This window comes from Castor canadensis, chromosome 14, assembly GCF_047511655.1.
Source record: "Castor canadensis chromosome 14, mCasCan1.hap1v2, whole genome shotgun sequence".
Taxonomy (NCBI): Eukaryota; Metazoa; Chordata; class Mammalia; order Rodentia; family Castoridae; genus Castor; species Castor canadensis.
In genome coordinates, this window is record NC_133399.1 from 70,324,250 (window position 1) to 70,340,921 (window position 16,672).

The window sequence follows — 16,672 nt, forward strand, 5'->3', positions numbered from 1 at the left end:
CGATTTTTAATAAATGTGAGCACAGAGAGACAACACAAAGCTAAAACCAACTTGGTAGGTATAAATACTGACAAAGCCATTTTGGAAAATTTAGAAGCTCATAGTCAAATTGATAGCATATTTTTATTAAAAAATTGTAAGAAACTTTGAATAGGAGATTGAGACCATTTTTATATTTAGAAAGGGGATGCACATTAAATAATTATTGATTTATAATAATTTAATTCTGTCTGTAACCTCAAAATCAGCAGAAAAGTAAATGTCAATATAGAAAAAGTTAACAATTCCACAGTGCAGTAAAAAGAAGAGAGAATAAATCAAAAATACCACAGACAGTAGCATGCAAGTTGGAAGAAATAAATAAGAAAGCATTAAAAATCACAGTATTTAAGTATCTTAAAATGGAAAAGAAAATAAATCTAGATTGTTCTATTTCTGTTTTCAGGAATACCTAAAGCTAAGAATGTAGCTCAGTGGTAGAGTGCTAGTCTAACATGTGCAAGGCCTTGGGTTTGATTCTCAGCCCCACAAAACAAGAATACCTAAATGAAATTACTGAGCAGGTAAAATTTATGAAATGGAATGTTGATAAACCATGCAGATTCTATTCAAAAGAAATAATAGCATAGCAATATTAATATAGGGCAAGTTAGACTTTAAGTTAACACTGATGGAAATGAAGTGAAGAATAGCATAGGGTAACAGGATTAAGGTACTGGGTGACTATTTTAGATTAGGATCTCTGACATGTAAAGATATCTAAGATGAGATCTGGATTATGAGAAGGGGTCAGTCATTCAAAGATTGGAGAGCTGAGCATTACTGTTAGAAAGAACAGATCAAAAGAGCACCAAAGTGGAGTGAGTTTGGTGTGTTGGCGAAGTTAAATGGAACCAGTATGACAGATCACATTTGAGATGATGTCTTTGGAAATAGGCAATGGAAAGATTGCATTATCTTTTGTAGGCTGTAGTAAGTGGGCTTTAATCCAAGGTTAATGGAAACAATTAGTGAATTTTAAGCCATTTAAGCCAATTGCTGGAGCCAGGAAAGGGGCCCTTTGCAGACATTGTATATGATGGCACCTTGATCTTGAACTTGCCAGACTCCAGATCTATGAGAAAAAATTTTCTGCTATGTCTTGGACACTCAGTCTGTGGTGTTCTGTTATAGCTATCCAAAGAAATTAAGACAGGTGTGCCCTAGCCACTTCTACAGATCAATTAGCTTTGTTCTACATAGATCTGGGCAGAAAAAGTAAGTGATCAAAGCAGCCAGGAAACAACAGAGAAGGAATTATATAAACAGTATCAGAATAACACTGTTTGTGAAATAAAGTAATAGAAATAATTAAATATTCACCACTTAATTGGAGATTAAATATACTATGAAGGATCCGTTAAAAAGAAAAGCAGATAAAACAGAAGCTAGGCTCTGTGTCTGCCTGTCCATGTTTCTGATAGAAGTTTTTGCAAAGTGAATTGAAATGTTAAAGAGCACAATTAAAAGTATTATGCTTAATAATATATCCACATGTGCAAAATATTAGATATACTCAATTACATGTCAAATGCTTTGAGATGGAATATGATCTCAAATATGATATTGATAATCGCCACATTTGCTAAGGGGACTGTGGATTTGGGACAATAGACAGTCTGTTATTCTTCCTAGTTTTGCTTTCCAGGAATAAACATGAATTCTCTTATTCAAAAAAAATCCTTCATTATTTTATAATTTTCCTATTTTACATTAGCCAGTAGATTTCTATTTTGTTCATTTTTCCTTTGACTAATTTGCCTGTCAATGATCCCCACATGAATTCTTAAGAATAAACACAAGTTACCTCAGCATAATCTTACTTTACCTATAAATTGTCTGTATGAGTAGAAATAAGTGATGGGAAACATAATACTACATATTTTAAATTCTTTTACATTTGCTCACGTGCATACATTGTTTGGGCCACCTCTCCTTTCCCCAATACACTGTCCCCAATGCCACCCTCACCTTACTACCCCCACTCCTGCTTCTGGACAGAACCTGTTCTGCCCTCTTGTTCTCCAGTTTTGTTGAAGAGAACACATAAGAGATAATAAGAAAGACACACCATTTTTGCTAGTTTGAGATAAAGATAGCTATACAGAGACATTTCCTTAATTTCGAATTTTTTTTAGACAGAAATCTTTACAAGTCACAAGAAAGTGTTTTGACAGATAATTTTCTATTCACATTTAAAATATACTCCTTTTTAACTTTTTTCTTTGAAATTGAGGAATATGCATCACTAAAATTGTTCACACATTTCCCTCATACAAATTTGAAGATTAATTCTTTGGCAGTACTGGTGTGTGAACTCAGGACCTTGTGCTTACTACACAAGAACGCTATCACCTGAATCACACCACCAGCCCTTTTGGCTTTAGGTTGTTTTTCAGAAAGGATCTTGCTGTTTTTGTGCAGGGCTGACATTAGGTCAAGATTCTTATTACACCTATGCTTCCCAAATAGCTGGGATTGTCCCATGACACTAGGTCTTTTGTTGAGATGGGGTTTCACTCATTTTTCACCTGAATTTCTCTTCCCAATCTCTACCTTCAAATCAGCTGGTATTATAGGCATGAGCCACAACACCCAGAAGAAAATTAACACTCTTCTTAAACAAAAAGAATCTATACAAATAGATAACCTGGGGTTGTGTTCATTTCTAAGTAATTAATAGATCAATGATTTTCTATAATTATATTTTCATAAAGGATACACTTCATATTGACTAATGCATTTCTTTGTGATTAAAACCCATTTTGGGGGGAAAATTGGTTATGCTAAGGTATTATCTGAAACCAATGGTGTGTTTCTGAAGACACTATTTCATAATGAAAAACCAATTCATCTTTAATTAAAAACATTTATGCCTTTATAACTTTTACATATTTTTCTTTAACATTGTTAGCATGAAATCTGGCTTTAATAATAATATGATTAAGTGATTACACATTGAGCAAATAATCATAAATACTGTAGATAGTATAAGCACACACAACATCATAAGCATCTCATTCCTTGGATGATTATCCATCTGAAAGTAAAAAGAAATTGACAGCTTTTAAGTATCTACATGTACCCAAAATTTTGGTCCTTCTGAAAATCTTATAACATATGAGACAGATTCTGTAGCCCACATTGCAGATAATATAACACCAAAGAAGGATTAAGCTCAACACAGTATGGGATTGTCTAAATTGTAGATTAAGTTTTCCTAAAATATGTCCTATGGAACATGACCCTTTTGAAAAGTTTAGGAAAAGAGATTTAAAGTTATTGTTATGTGATGATAAAGGTTATGGTTTATATCATAAACGTCCTCCAAAGGCCCATATGTAAAAGGCATGGTTCCAGCCTGCATTGCTCTTAGGAATCGATGGAAATTTTATGAGGTGTGGCCTTATGCAAGGAAGTTAGGTCATTGAGCATTTGCCCTTGAAGGAGAGAGTAGGATCCTAGCCCCTCCTCTTTCTTACTGTCTTTACTGCTCAGCCACCATGAGGTGAAACAGTTTCCTCTACCACATGTTCTCACAATGGTATACTGTGCTGCCACAGGATCAAAGCAACAGGACCAGTACTCGTGGACTAGAACCTTGAGCCAATATAAATCTTTCCTCCTGTAAGTTTAATAGCTCAGGTATTTTGTAACAGTGGCAGAAAGCCGACTAACACAGTGAACATGCAACCTCATTCCCACCTTGGCTCTTCCCACTGCCTCTTCCCTTGTTACAGGATTCTATCCCAGGGTTCTACAAAACTTCTCAGTCAGAAAATTTTCCCTATATATGGTAGCATTACATTTTATTTTCTTAACAACTAACATTACCCCAAATTATCTTGTTTAAATATTAGTACACATATTTATTTCCTACCTCCTCCCCCTCACCACAACCAAAAGCCCAAGCACTAAATTGTCAGCTCCACAAGGTAGAGGATCTTAACTGTTTTACTCAGCACTTAGAACCATGCCTGGTAAGTACAGGGTGCTCAATAAATACCGAACAAATGATTTTGTGTAATCTACTGTCCCCTTATATATAATGTACACTACCTGATATAGGTTCCAAACAGTGTTACACTAAGTGAATCTGCTTATTTTTATTTAACATAGTGTCTCAATAAATTATTTGGAGATCCTATTTTCCTAGTTACAATGTATTTTACACTTAGAATTCAATTTTTTAAATTCTTTGGTAAATATGCCACAGTGAATAAAGAACTAAGGTTCCAAAACACCACCCTTCTCACCTGTAAAATTCCTATTCAAATGTAATGTGTCATGGTAGATGTATTCAAGGAAGCCATCATCAGTCATCTTCATCACACTAAGGACATGTTTATTAGTTTAGCTAAGAAAGAACCATGTGGAAAGAGAATGAATGCTGGAGGAAGATCACAGGACCTCTGTCAGATGGGAGGGAAAACTCAACCCATTCAGGACATAGTCAGGCAACTAACTGGAAGGATCCTAAGAGGAAATATCACATTAATGAAAAAAGAGCTTTCACATATTTTCCTCTTTGACCAGCCTTGGTTCATAAGATTATTATATGTTTGCATTACATTTTTTAACTCTTCCAAGCCAGTGCATATAAGTAAAACTATTCTAGAGTTGTCAGTGGTTTGTTTTTTTGGTTTGTTTAAGGTGGATTTGAGTTTTAGTTTGTTCTTGGAGCAACAAAATCACCCACCTATTTTTCTTCCCTAAGGAGCAAATAAAGTGAGCTTTTGGAGTCTATCAATGTGCTCATGAAAAGTATTAGCACTAATACTAACAACCAGTGCTTGAAAAATCTCACTCTCCTGATAGTTGTTCAAATACATGATTTCATACAATACTCACAAAAGCATTACAAAAATTTAGCATGGAAAGATACTAAGACACAGAGAAGTAAATCAACCAACTTTAGGGTAGCTAGTGGAACAGTTAAGATTCAAACCAACTACTGAGTGACTTCAAATCACACTACCTTCCTCTTCTTCCAGTATGCCAACCTTTCTTCCCTTAATTAGTAAGAAATGCAAAGGAGAAAGATCATTACTTTACCTTATCCACCTAAGGGAAGCATCTACCTGGCTCTGCAGTGTTGTTTGCTGCATGATTGGTTGGTTGAGTAACACACAACTCAGAATTGAGATATGACCTTGAGGGTATCCCATTATAAAAGATGACAGAGAATCATGCTAAAGAGTTATGATTAAATGAATTACCATAATGTCTATTTTTTCATACTTCAGAACAAAATCATGACATATATTTTAATATAAATGATTATTACATGAGAGAAAAAAAACAACAAATCTGCTTCATTAAAGCTTTATAAACTGTAAGAGATCCTCAGTAACTTCTGGAGTTTGTTTTATCATCCATGCAGAAGATATCAGTTTGCTTGTTTACAGTTTAATAGCTATATACGCTTACTTGATTTTGAGTCCCATTACAATATTAGACAGTGTTATACACAGGATAGTCAAGTTACATTAAACATACATCAAGGATCCCAACAAAGATATTACAGCCAGTCAACATTGCATCCAAAGGAAAAAAGAGGAAATGGAAAAATTTTAATTATACAGAATTCATGGTAAGTCAGAGAAAATAGACAAGTTTATCAACAAGCTTTTTACTTGAATTGAATTTCAAGGAGGAAAATGTATGTCCTTCATATAAAACTTTTCATAGCAAATCAAGTAAGTTTCTACTAAGAGTGAAGCCTGGCCTTGTAGATTTCAGTCTTTGCTCTTAAGAGCTTCCAGAATGTTTGTCGTGCATTGATTACAAATGATATTTGTAGTAACAAAACGTTACCACAAGCAAAGTCATAAACAGATCTGTTCAGCTCACTTGAAGACTCTTTGAGAATAATCTTAATCACACCATTTACTGGCTTTAACAACGAGAAAAGAGAGTTGGGTAATAACCAGATAGTAATGAAAAGCTGTTCAAATCTATGCCCGAAATGGAAGGTGGATCATTTTATTCAAATCTAATTTAGACTAGAATCAAATTATTTAATAATTGTCCAATATACTTCCTGAAAATGTGTTATAAGATATTTTGAACAACCAGTTTATGCTCTAATATTGTCTGTGTTGAGTAAGCTGTAGGGTCTTTCCCCAGTCTCCATAATTTTTGATGAAGCATGGATCACATAGGAACTTTTACAGATCATGGACTTCTTTCTGAGGAGGAATTTAAATAAAATTGACTAGATAATAACAATCATAATGTCTTAAATTTGTATAATATAACTAGGGCCAAAACCGGTGCTTTTTCCTGTATTATCTCATTTAATATTTACAATTAGAATATGTTCTAAACCATGGTTCTTTGACATTTTGAAATGCTACTCTTTATCAACTTATAATTGAGTGTATAAGGTAATCAAATGGTTTGATTACTTATTCTTTGATTTATTTATTCCATGAATATTTATTGGATACCATATCAAGTGCTAAGAATAGAGAAGAAATAAGACAAAAATTTAGTAGACAAGACAATAAGTAATGAATTACATGAATAATTCTTTTGAGATGATTATCATGAGTGCTCTGAAAAAAGAAGTACAGATAATTATGTTTGGGATTAATTTGGTCCATTCTTGTACATTAAAGAAGATAAATTCAAGAAACTGATAGATTATCTAAGCTCTGAAAGTCAAGTATGGATTAAACAGTGGAAAACCTGTTCTAGGTAGATAGACTATTCTAAGGAAAGCAAGAATAAATGCCTTAAGGAAGGATAAAGTAATCCAAGTTCCATGATATAAGAATTCAGTAAAAGCAGGTATGGCTGGACTAAAGACATGTGTGGAAGACTTTTGGAGGGGTAGTAGTTGTAGGATAGTCAAGGTGAGCCAATTACTTGTCAAATCATGCAACAACCTGTTATAGATTTTCATCTATGTCCACATAATAGCAACCATGAATGCTTAGTAAACCCTTACTAGTTGCAAAGTAACGTTTTAAGTGATATGCTTTAAACTTCCCATTATTCATAGGAAGCAGATGCTAACACTATCCTTATTTTACATGTGAACACAAAGAAATGCAGAGAAATACATTTACAAAGGTTGTTTACAAAGCTGAGAAATGAGCAACTTGATATGATGCAGTGACTCCTCCCCTACCCCTCCAATAAGTATTGGGAAACTGATGAAGGCTTTGACCAGGGAAGGGAGATGCCCATCTACTCACTTGCCTGCATGCCCTTACACTGAGGTTTATGGATGACTATGAATGACCATATTTGAGGCACAGAATATAACACAAAGCACTGTAGAAGTAAATATTGTGATACCAGACAGATAGATACATAGATATACAGATAAACAGATGTGTATACATCTATATCTACACCTTGCATATTGATTCCATTATTATGAATTCTTAAAGAAGTGACACAAATCCCAAAATTAAAGGGACAGTAAGAATAAAATTTATATAGAAATAAACTGTAAAAGAAGTGATATCCATTAAGGAGGTATTTTGATAAGCATGGATTGGTGGAGGTTATAAAAATAATGATCATGATGACAATATGAATCAACATTTTTATAGTATTTCATTTTCCACAGTGCCATGATTTCACTGGATCTTCACAATAACTTGGTGGTGTTGGCAAAATAGGGTTTATCAGAAAATGAACTGAAGTTAGGAAAGTGTAAATCATTCTGCTAATGCACACCAGTGACAAAGTTAATATTATATGTAAGATTCCTGACTCTGCTTTTACACATTGTTTTACACCTTCAGAAATAATAAAGAAGGAACAAAACATAAAGGGCCGTATATGACCCATATCATCCAACACTTAGAGACTTTTTACAAAAACTAAATAAAATAAAAACGTGCTATAATATGGATAGCTACAATATTATATTTTTAAATTTCCTCTTCTAGTAAAATATGTTAAAATGTCTTTCACAGAACTACTGTTAAGGCTTCTAACTCTAGTCCTACTCTTACAAATGCAGGCTTGGCTAGTATAAATCAGGAAAGTCCTGGTTCTCAAGTGGAAACTGCTCCCAGGGGACAAAAAAAGGAGTGATTTAAAAAAAAAAAAACTAAAGATCGAGTAAATTAATTGAATTGGTTTATATTAGTTACCAATGATGGTTTAATCTTTCTCACTGTATAGAAATAATTGTTTGAGAATATAGAGAAAATCTGTGTAGTTATTAAAATATTGAAATGCCTGTTTTATATCATGACTCATAAAAGGAAAATACAATTAGTATTGAATTGTGAAGTATAACTCTTGAGCCAATATGCTAGTAAAACATAGTACACTTGCTGCTGATAGCTTGGCCAATGTCACTGTCAAGAAATTATTTCTTGTGTTTGTGTAGATGTGTGTGATTTACTTTCTATGTGGGTTTATGATTACAGAGTACCTGACTCTCCAAGGTGACATGTCTTCTGTGGACTTGATAAACCCCAATTTTGGCCACAAGTTCTGATATGTCATGGTGATGAACCCTACAAATGGAATAAATTAAAGGATATGTATATACATTTTCCCCTTCTGAATTATTGTTCATTTTGGCCTGTCTTCTTTTACTTCATTAGTCCTAGGCATAAAGCCAGCGCGAGATTTATTTCTCACTCATGGCCTCCCTTTTCTCGATTGTCTTTCTGTTATTTATGGACAGTAAATCTAATGCCTGAACAAATGCTGAATTCCACTTAAACCCTTACTCACCTCAAATAATAGATAATCAAGTTATCTGACAGGCTCAGCACACATTTCAAATGAGATTATGACAACTTACCTGCAATAATGTGCACAATTCTGAAATAATTCTTCAACGTCATTTTAACCTCCAAGTATTTTAAATTAACTGTTAGTTCTCAGAAGAGTTTGCAGTATTTTTGTGAAGGGCATTTCATTTCATTTTTAAAATGTTTTTATTAGTATACGATAATTTTGCAGGTGATTTTGTTGTGACATTTCCATATACACATACTGTGCCCTCGTTTGGTTCATCCTCTCTATTATTCTCCCTCTCCCCCTCCCTACTCCTGCTCTTCGAATCATTTCCACAGGTTTCAGTGACCCATATTCATACATGTACAGAAAGGACCTCAACCATATTCACCGTCCTTTACCCTCTTCATTTACCCTCCCTCTCCTGCTGTTACCCTGCTGTTAACATGAACTGTTTGACATTCCTGTCCTTCACTTTCTAAATGTCTGTTCATGTTCAATGGGGTTTTGCCTTGGTATTTTAACTGTAAATATATTGTACTTTAATTAGTAACCCCTTCTATTACTCTTCCTTACACTTCTCCCCCATCCTATATTGTTCAACAGTTTTCAGTGTCTTTTGTTGTGTATTGTTACAACAAATATGTGATGTATTTTAATATTGTTCACTCTGTATCATTCTATCCTTTTCCTCTCCCCTTAGTGTCCTCTAACAGTTCCACTTTGGGAAACATGTTATGTATCTATCTATCTATCTTAATAATGCATATATTATATATGTGAATATATAATAATGTTTGTATTTGTATTTGGACCTATCATCCACATATGACAAAAAGCATGTAACCTTTGTATTTCTGAGCCTGACTAACTTCTCTTAACATGACATTGTTCAGTTCCATTCATTTCCCTGTGAAAAACAAAATTTCATTCTTCTTTAAAGCTGAATAATATTCTATTGTATGTGTGATCCATTTATCAGTTGTAAGGCATTTGAACTGTTTCAAAAGCATGGCTATTGAGAATAATGCTATAATAAACATGAATGTGCAAGTGTCTTTATTGTCTCTTGACTTACATTCCTTTGGATACATGCCTAAGAATGGTATTGCTAGATTATATGGTAGTTCTATTTTTAGTGTTTTGAGGACCCTCTATAGTGGTTTACATAGTGTTTGTACTAACTTACACTCCTACCAACAGCATGAGAATTCCTTTTCCCTGCATCCTCACTAATATTTATTGTTTGTGTGCTTCATAAACCTATTCTAACAGGAGTGACGTAGAATCTTAACATGGGTTTGATTTACATTTCCTTTATGGCCAGGGATGATGAATATTTCATCATGTATTTTTTGGCCACTTGTACTTCTTCCTTTGAAAAATTTCTGTTCAGTTCATTTGCTCATTTCTTCATTGGGTCATTGATTTTGGGTGGGAGTTTAGGTTTTTGAACTCCTTGGAAATCCTGGTTATTAATTCCTTGTCAGTTGTATTACTGGCAAAGATTTTCTCCCATTCTGTGGACTGCCTCTTCATTTTAGTGACTATTTCCTTCACTGTGCAGAAGCTTTTTAATTTCATGTAGTTCCATTCATCAATCCTTTCTCTCAGTTGTTGAGCCATTTGAATTCTATTTAGGAAGTCATTGCCTATGCCTATATGTTCCAGTGTTTTGCTACACTTTAATGCACTAGTTTCAGTTTCAGGCCTTACTTTAAAGTCTTTCATCCACATGCAACTGATATTTCTACAGGGGGAAAGACATGGATCTAATTTAAGTCTTCTAAATGTAGATATCCAGTTTTCCCAGTAACATTTGTTGAAGAGGCTGCTTCTTTCTACTGTAAGTTTTGTGTGACTTTGTTAAAAAATTAGGTGACTGTTAGCTGTGTGGGTATATGTCTCAGTTTTCTATTCTGTTCCATTAGTCTTCATGGTTGTTTTTGTGCCAGTATCACCCTGTTTCTATTGCTATGCTTTGTAGGAAAGTTTGAAGCCAGTTATTATGATACCTTCAACTTTGCTCTTTTTTGTTCAATATTGGCTTGGCTATTTGTAGTTTTTATGTTTCCATATGAATTTTAGACTTGATTTTTTAATCTCTACAAGGAGTGTCATCAGAATTTTGATGGGGATTGTATTGAACATTTAGATTGCTTTGGTAAATTAGCCATTTTTATATTAACTCTGCTAATTCATGAGTATGGGAGATTTTTCCATTTTCTGATGTCTTCTTCAAGTTCTTTCTTTAGTGGTTTATGAAGTTTTCATTGTAAAGGTCTTTCACTTTCCTTTTTAAGTTTATTCCTAGTTAATTTATTTTTTGAGGCTATTGTAAATGGAATTGTTTTCCTAATTTCTTTTCCAGTTTGCTCATTGTTGGTATATAGAAAAGCTTCTGATTTTTGTATCCTGCTACTTGATGAAGGTATTTATGATGTCTAGGAGTTTTTGGTGGAGTTTTTAGTGTTTTTCACATATAAAATCATATCATCTGCAAATATGGACAACTGGGCTTCTTCTTTTGCTGTTTGAATTCCTTTGATTTTTCTTTTCTCACTTATTACTCTGGCAAGGAATTCTAAAGCTGTGTTGAAAAAGAGTCAAGTGTTTGGCCAAATTTCTCATGTTCCTGAATTAAGAGGAAGTAGTTTCAGTTGTTCCAACAATTAGTATGATGTTGGTTATAAGCTTGTCATATATAGTCATTACTATGTTGAGGTACTTTCCTTACATTCCTTGCTTCACCAGAGCTTTTATCATGAAATGATCCTGAATTTTGCCAATGACTTTTTCTGCATCTATTGAGATGATAATGTGATTTTCCTTCATGCTTCTGTTTATGTATTGTATCCCATTTACTAAATTGCATGTATTGAGCCATCCCTGTATCTCTGGAATTAAACTGACTTAATAATGGTGTATGATATCTTTGGTATATTGTTGAATGTATGGTATTTTTATATATTTGCCAGTGCCTTACTGAGAATTTTTGCATCTATGTTCATTGAAGAGATTGGCTGATAATTCTCTTTTTTTTGTTGTTGTATCCTTGTCTGTTTTTGGGATGAGTATAATACTAGCTTCATGGAATGAGATTACCAATGTTCCTTCCATTTCTAGTTCATGGAATAGTTTAAGGAGTGTTGGTATTAGTTCTTGCTTAATGGCCTGGCAGAATGCAACAGCAAATCCACTGAGCCTAGGCTTTTCTTTGTTTGGGAGACTCTTTATTGCTATTTCAATTTGATTCCTTTTTATACATATATTTAGGTAGTTTATATCTTCTTGATTCAAATTTGGTTGGTCATATGCTTCTAAAATTTAGCCATTTCTTTTATATTTTTGAGTTATTTGAGTATAGGTTTTCAAAGTAGTCCCTACGGATTTCATTGGTATTTATTGTGATATCCAATTTTATTAATGAGGTCTTTTCTCTCCTTTTAGGCAGATTTTCAAAAGGTTTATCAATCCTTATGTTTTCAGAGACCAACTTTTTGTTTCATTGATTCTTTGTACAGTTTTTATGGTCTCTATTACATTGATTTTGGCCCTTATTTTATCTCTCTTCAATTGCTGATTTTAGGTTTAGCTTGCTTTTGTTTTTCTAGAAATTGGAAATGCAACATTAGATCATTTATTTGCTATCTCTCTGTGCTTTGAATGTAGGCCATCACAGGTAGAAAGTTTCCACACAATACTATCTTTACTGCATCCTATAAGTTCTAATAGGTTGTGTTTTTATTTTGACTAGGAACTTTTTTATTTACTCTCTTGAAGTATTGTTCCTTTTATTAGTATGAAGTGTCCTTTTTGTGTAACTGGTAGTAGCTGTGTGACTGGGTTGGATTTGAGCTTTAAAAAACTTATTTAGAAGATGGTCATTGCAGATATGATCTGTCTATATGTTGGCAACCTCTTTAACAAACAAACCAGATGAACTACTCTTGCTACTACAAACCTGGGGCTATCTTTCAGGTTTGTGATAGCTCAGTTATCTGGAATCTGTCAGCAGTCTGCCATCTTGGAATTTCCACCTTACAGCTTCATCTTACCAGGTTCTCCAAACATCTTAACTTAAATTTTGATGTTTCTAAAATACAATAGACACACAAAAAATAGTTAAGGAATGTCTTACCTACTATTTTGTCTTCCCTTAATTGTTATATTTTTAACTCTGTTGGCCTTGGATCATGCTAAGCTTTCTTTGTCATGTTTATTGCTCAGAAAATGTAGGTGATTCTTATTATTGGTCAGCCATGAATCTTTAGAGTCCTGATTCTTTTCTAGTCTATGCTCCGTGGATATGTTAATTTATAATTTTCAGAATGTTTCTTAATTCTGTTGTTAAAGATATTACATGTTTCTAAGTGGAACCAAGCATACTTATATGTTGCTTCAAGCACATCTGATTTTGCTTTTTAAAAATATTACTCTGTTGAGTTCCACAATCATTCTGGCCAATTCTATTACAAGTTGGCATGTATATTTCAAATGTCTTCAAGAAATTTGTCAGAGCAAAAATGAACCATTTCCTCAATTTTATAGTTTATAGATTCAAGTCCTAAATTCCTACAAGAGCATAAAGCAAAACTCTTTATTCAATAGATCTTATTAGCAGGAGCCTGACTTTTGATCAGTTGTTAATACTATTATGTGATATGAATTTTATTAAATACAGAATATCTGTAAAAAAAGACAAGCTGTAATAAATATATGCATGATGCAGCATTTTATTTTCTTGATTTATTACTTTTATGATAAAAATAAATAATTACAGAAGAAGAAAATTTTATTTCAAAGATTCTAAAAGAGGAAAAAGGGGACAAGGTGGCAGACTCTTGACATTTCTATAACCTAGTGGTGACCAACTACCCCAAAAAAGGAAGGTTAGAGGACCCCAAAAGGGACCCACAGGGTCCCATAACAAGCGAGAAGCAAAACCCTCTCTAAATCCACATAAAGAGAAGCAATTAACCACAGGAAGAATGGGAAGAAGGACCCGCAGCTCAACACTCCCGATTCCTCACCCCTGAAGTCGCCATGCAGCTCGAGGCTCCAGGCACACACAAGAACTTGGAGCTCCATTCTCCTCCCTAATATATGACCTGTTACCCTCACACTGAAATGCCAGGGAAACCAGTGCACCTGTGTAAGCAGGTCCCATGGCTTCCATTTCTCTACGTGTAACAGAAGGCACAAGCTGACAGGCTTGGTTACCCCAGCAACAGCACCACAGAACTGAGCTCCCTGAAACCCATGCAAGAGATTGGGCCCCAGGAGCTCCAGCTGCAAGTAGGCTTTGTTCTCATAAGCTGGTGGCAGTGCAACAGGACTCAGCTTCCAGAAGCTCATGAGGAAATTGGGCTCCTGAGTCCCCATCAAAAAGCAGGAACAATCAGAAATAAACAACTCAATATCCCAAATAAATATCACAATCAAAAGCTTGGAAAAACAGAGTGGAGCAAGAAAAAAAAGAATATCAAGAACTGAAGACAGAGTAGAGGAATTAGACCAAATAGTAAAAGACAATGAAACAACGCTAAGAAAATACAAACATGCAAGGTATCTGGGACACCATGAAAAGAGCAAACCTATGAATCATGGGTGTAGAAGAAGCAGAGGAGATACAAACTAAAGGCACTTACAACCAATTCAATAGAAAAATAGCAGAAAACCTCCCTAACCCCAAGAAAGAATCACCCAGGTGCAGGAACTTTACAGAAACCAAACCATCAGGACCAAAACAGGAACACCCCCAGATACATCATAATCAAAACATTCAGCACACAGAACAAAGAGTTCTGAAAGCTGCAAAAGACAAAAGACAAGTCACATGTAAAGGCAGATTACAATAACAGAAGATGTCTCAATTCAAACTCTAAATGCAATAAGGTCATGGAAAGACATAATCCAGGCCCCGAAAGAACACAATTGTCAGCCCAGACTCATCTACCCAGCAAAACTATCCTTCCTCATTGAAGGAGAAACTAAAACCTTCCACAACAAGGAAAAACTAAAGGAATTTGCAACTACTAAGCCAGAGCTACAGAAGTTATTTAAAGGACTTCTACATATAGAAGAAGAAACTAGAGAGAGACAGGTAGACTCAATAAAGAATAAACCATTTTGAGCAAGCAGAACAGTAAACAAGGAATGGTAAAACTAAACAACATGGAAACAAAAATAACTGGAAATAGCAAGCACTTTTCAATATTGACACTGAATATAAATATCCTCAATGCCCCAATCAAGAGATATAGAATAGCAAATTGGATTAAAAACAAGTCCCAACCATATGTTCTTATAAGAGACTCATGTAACTGAAAAAAATTAACACTGGCTTAGAGTCAAAGGGTGAAAAAAATTTTCCAAGCAAATGGAGCCCATAAACAAGAAGGAGTAGCTATACTCATATCTGACAAAGTAGACTTCAAATTGAAATTGATCAGAAGAGACAACAAAGGTCACTTTATATTAATGAAAGGAACAATTCTTCAAGAGGAAATATCAATCTGTAAAATATATGCACTAAACACAGGGTGACCAAAGTTATAAGGGAAGAATTAAAAAAATCCCTAGAATCCAATGAAAATGAAAATACAACATACCAAGAATCTGTGGTATGGCAGAGCAAAGGCCATGCTAAAGAGAGAGTTTATAGCTATAAGTGCCTACATTAAAAAAACAGAGACCTCTCAAACACTCTGAGGCACTTTAAGCTCCTACAAAAACAACAACAAATCCAACCCAAAAGAAGCAGATGGAGAGAAATAACAAAGATTAGAGCCAAGATTTATGAAATTGAAACAAGATAAATTATACAAAGAATCAATGAAACAAAAAGTTGATTCTTTGAAAAAATTAACAAGATCAACAAACTCTTAGCCAATGTGACAAAATGGATGAAGGAGAAGACCCAAATTAATAAAATCAGAGATGAAAAAGGGGACATAACCACAAATACCAATGAAACCCGGAAATAATTAGAGTACTTTGAAAACTTGTATTCAAGTAAACTGGAAAATCTAGACAAAATAGTAAATTCCTAGATGCATGTAACCAACCAAAATTGACAAAACCCAACACCCTTTCATGATAGAAGCTCTGAAGAAATTAGGAATAAACGGACTCTTCCTCAACATAATAAAGACTATATATGACAAGCCTAGAGCTTACATCATACTAAATGGAGAGCAACTGAAACTTAAAGTCAGGAATGAGACAGGGTTGTCTGCTATGTCCACTCCTATTTAATATATTTTTGGAATTCCTAGCCAGACCAGTAAGATAAAAATGAGAAAAGGGTTTCAAATGGGGAAGGAAGAAGTCAAACTATCCCTATTTGCAGATGACATGATCCTATACATAAGAGACTCCACAAACTCTACCAAAAATCTACTAGAAATCATAAACTCTTTCAGAAAAGTATAAGGATATGAAATTGACATACAGAAATCAGTAACTTTTCTATATACCAACAATGCACAGACTGAGAAAGAAATCAGGGAAACAATCCCATTTACAATAGCCTCAAAAACAATAAAGTACCTCAGTATAAATTTAACAAAAGAAACCAAAGATCTTTTTAATGAAAACTATAAACCACTGGAAAGAGAAATCAAAGATTTCAGAAGCTGGAAAGACCTTCCAGGCTCATGGATTGGTAGAATCACATTGTGAAAATGGTCGTCCTATCAAAAGCAATCTATATGTTCAATGCAATCCCTATCAAAATTCAGATGACAAATAGCACAGAAATAGAAAAGGCAATCATGAAGTATACATGGAAACACAGAAGATCTAGAATATACAAAGCATTTCTGAGCAAAAAGTCCAGTGCTGGAGGCATCACAATACATGACCTCAAACTATTCTACAGAACCATAACAATAAAAGCAGCATGGTATTG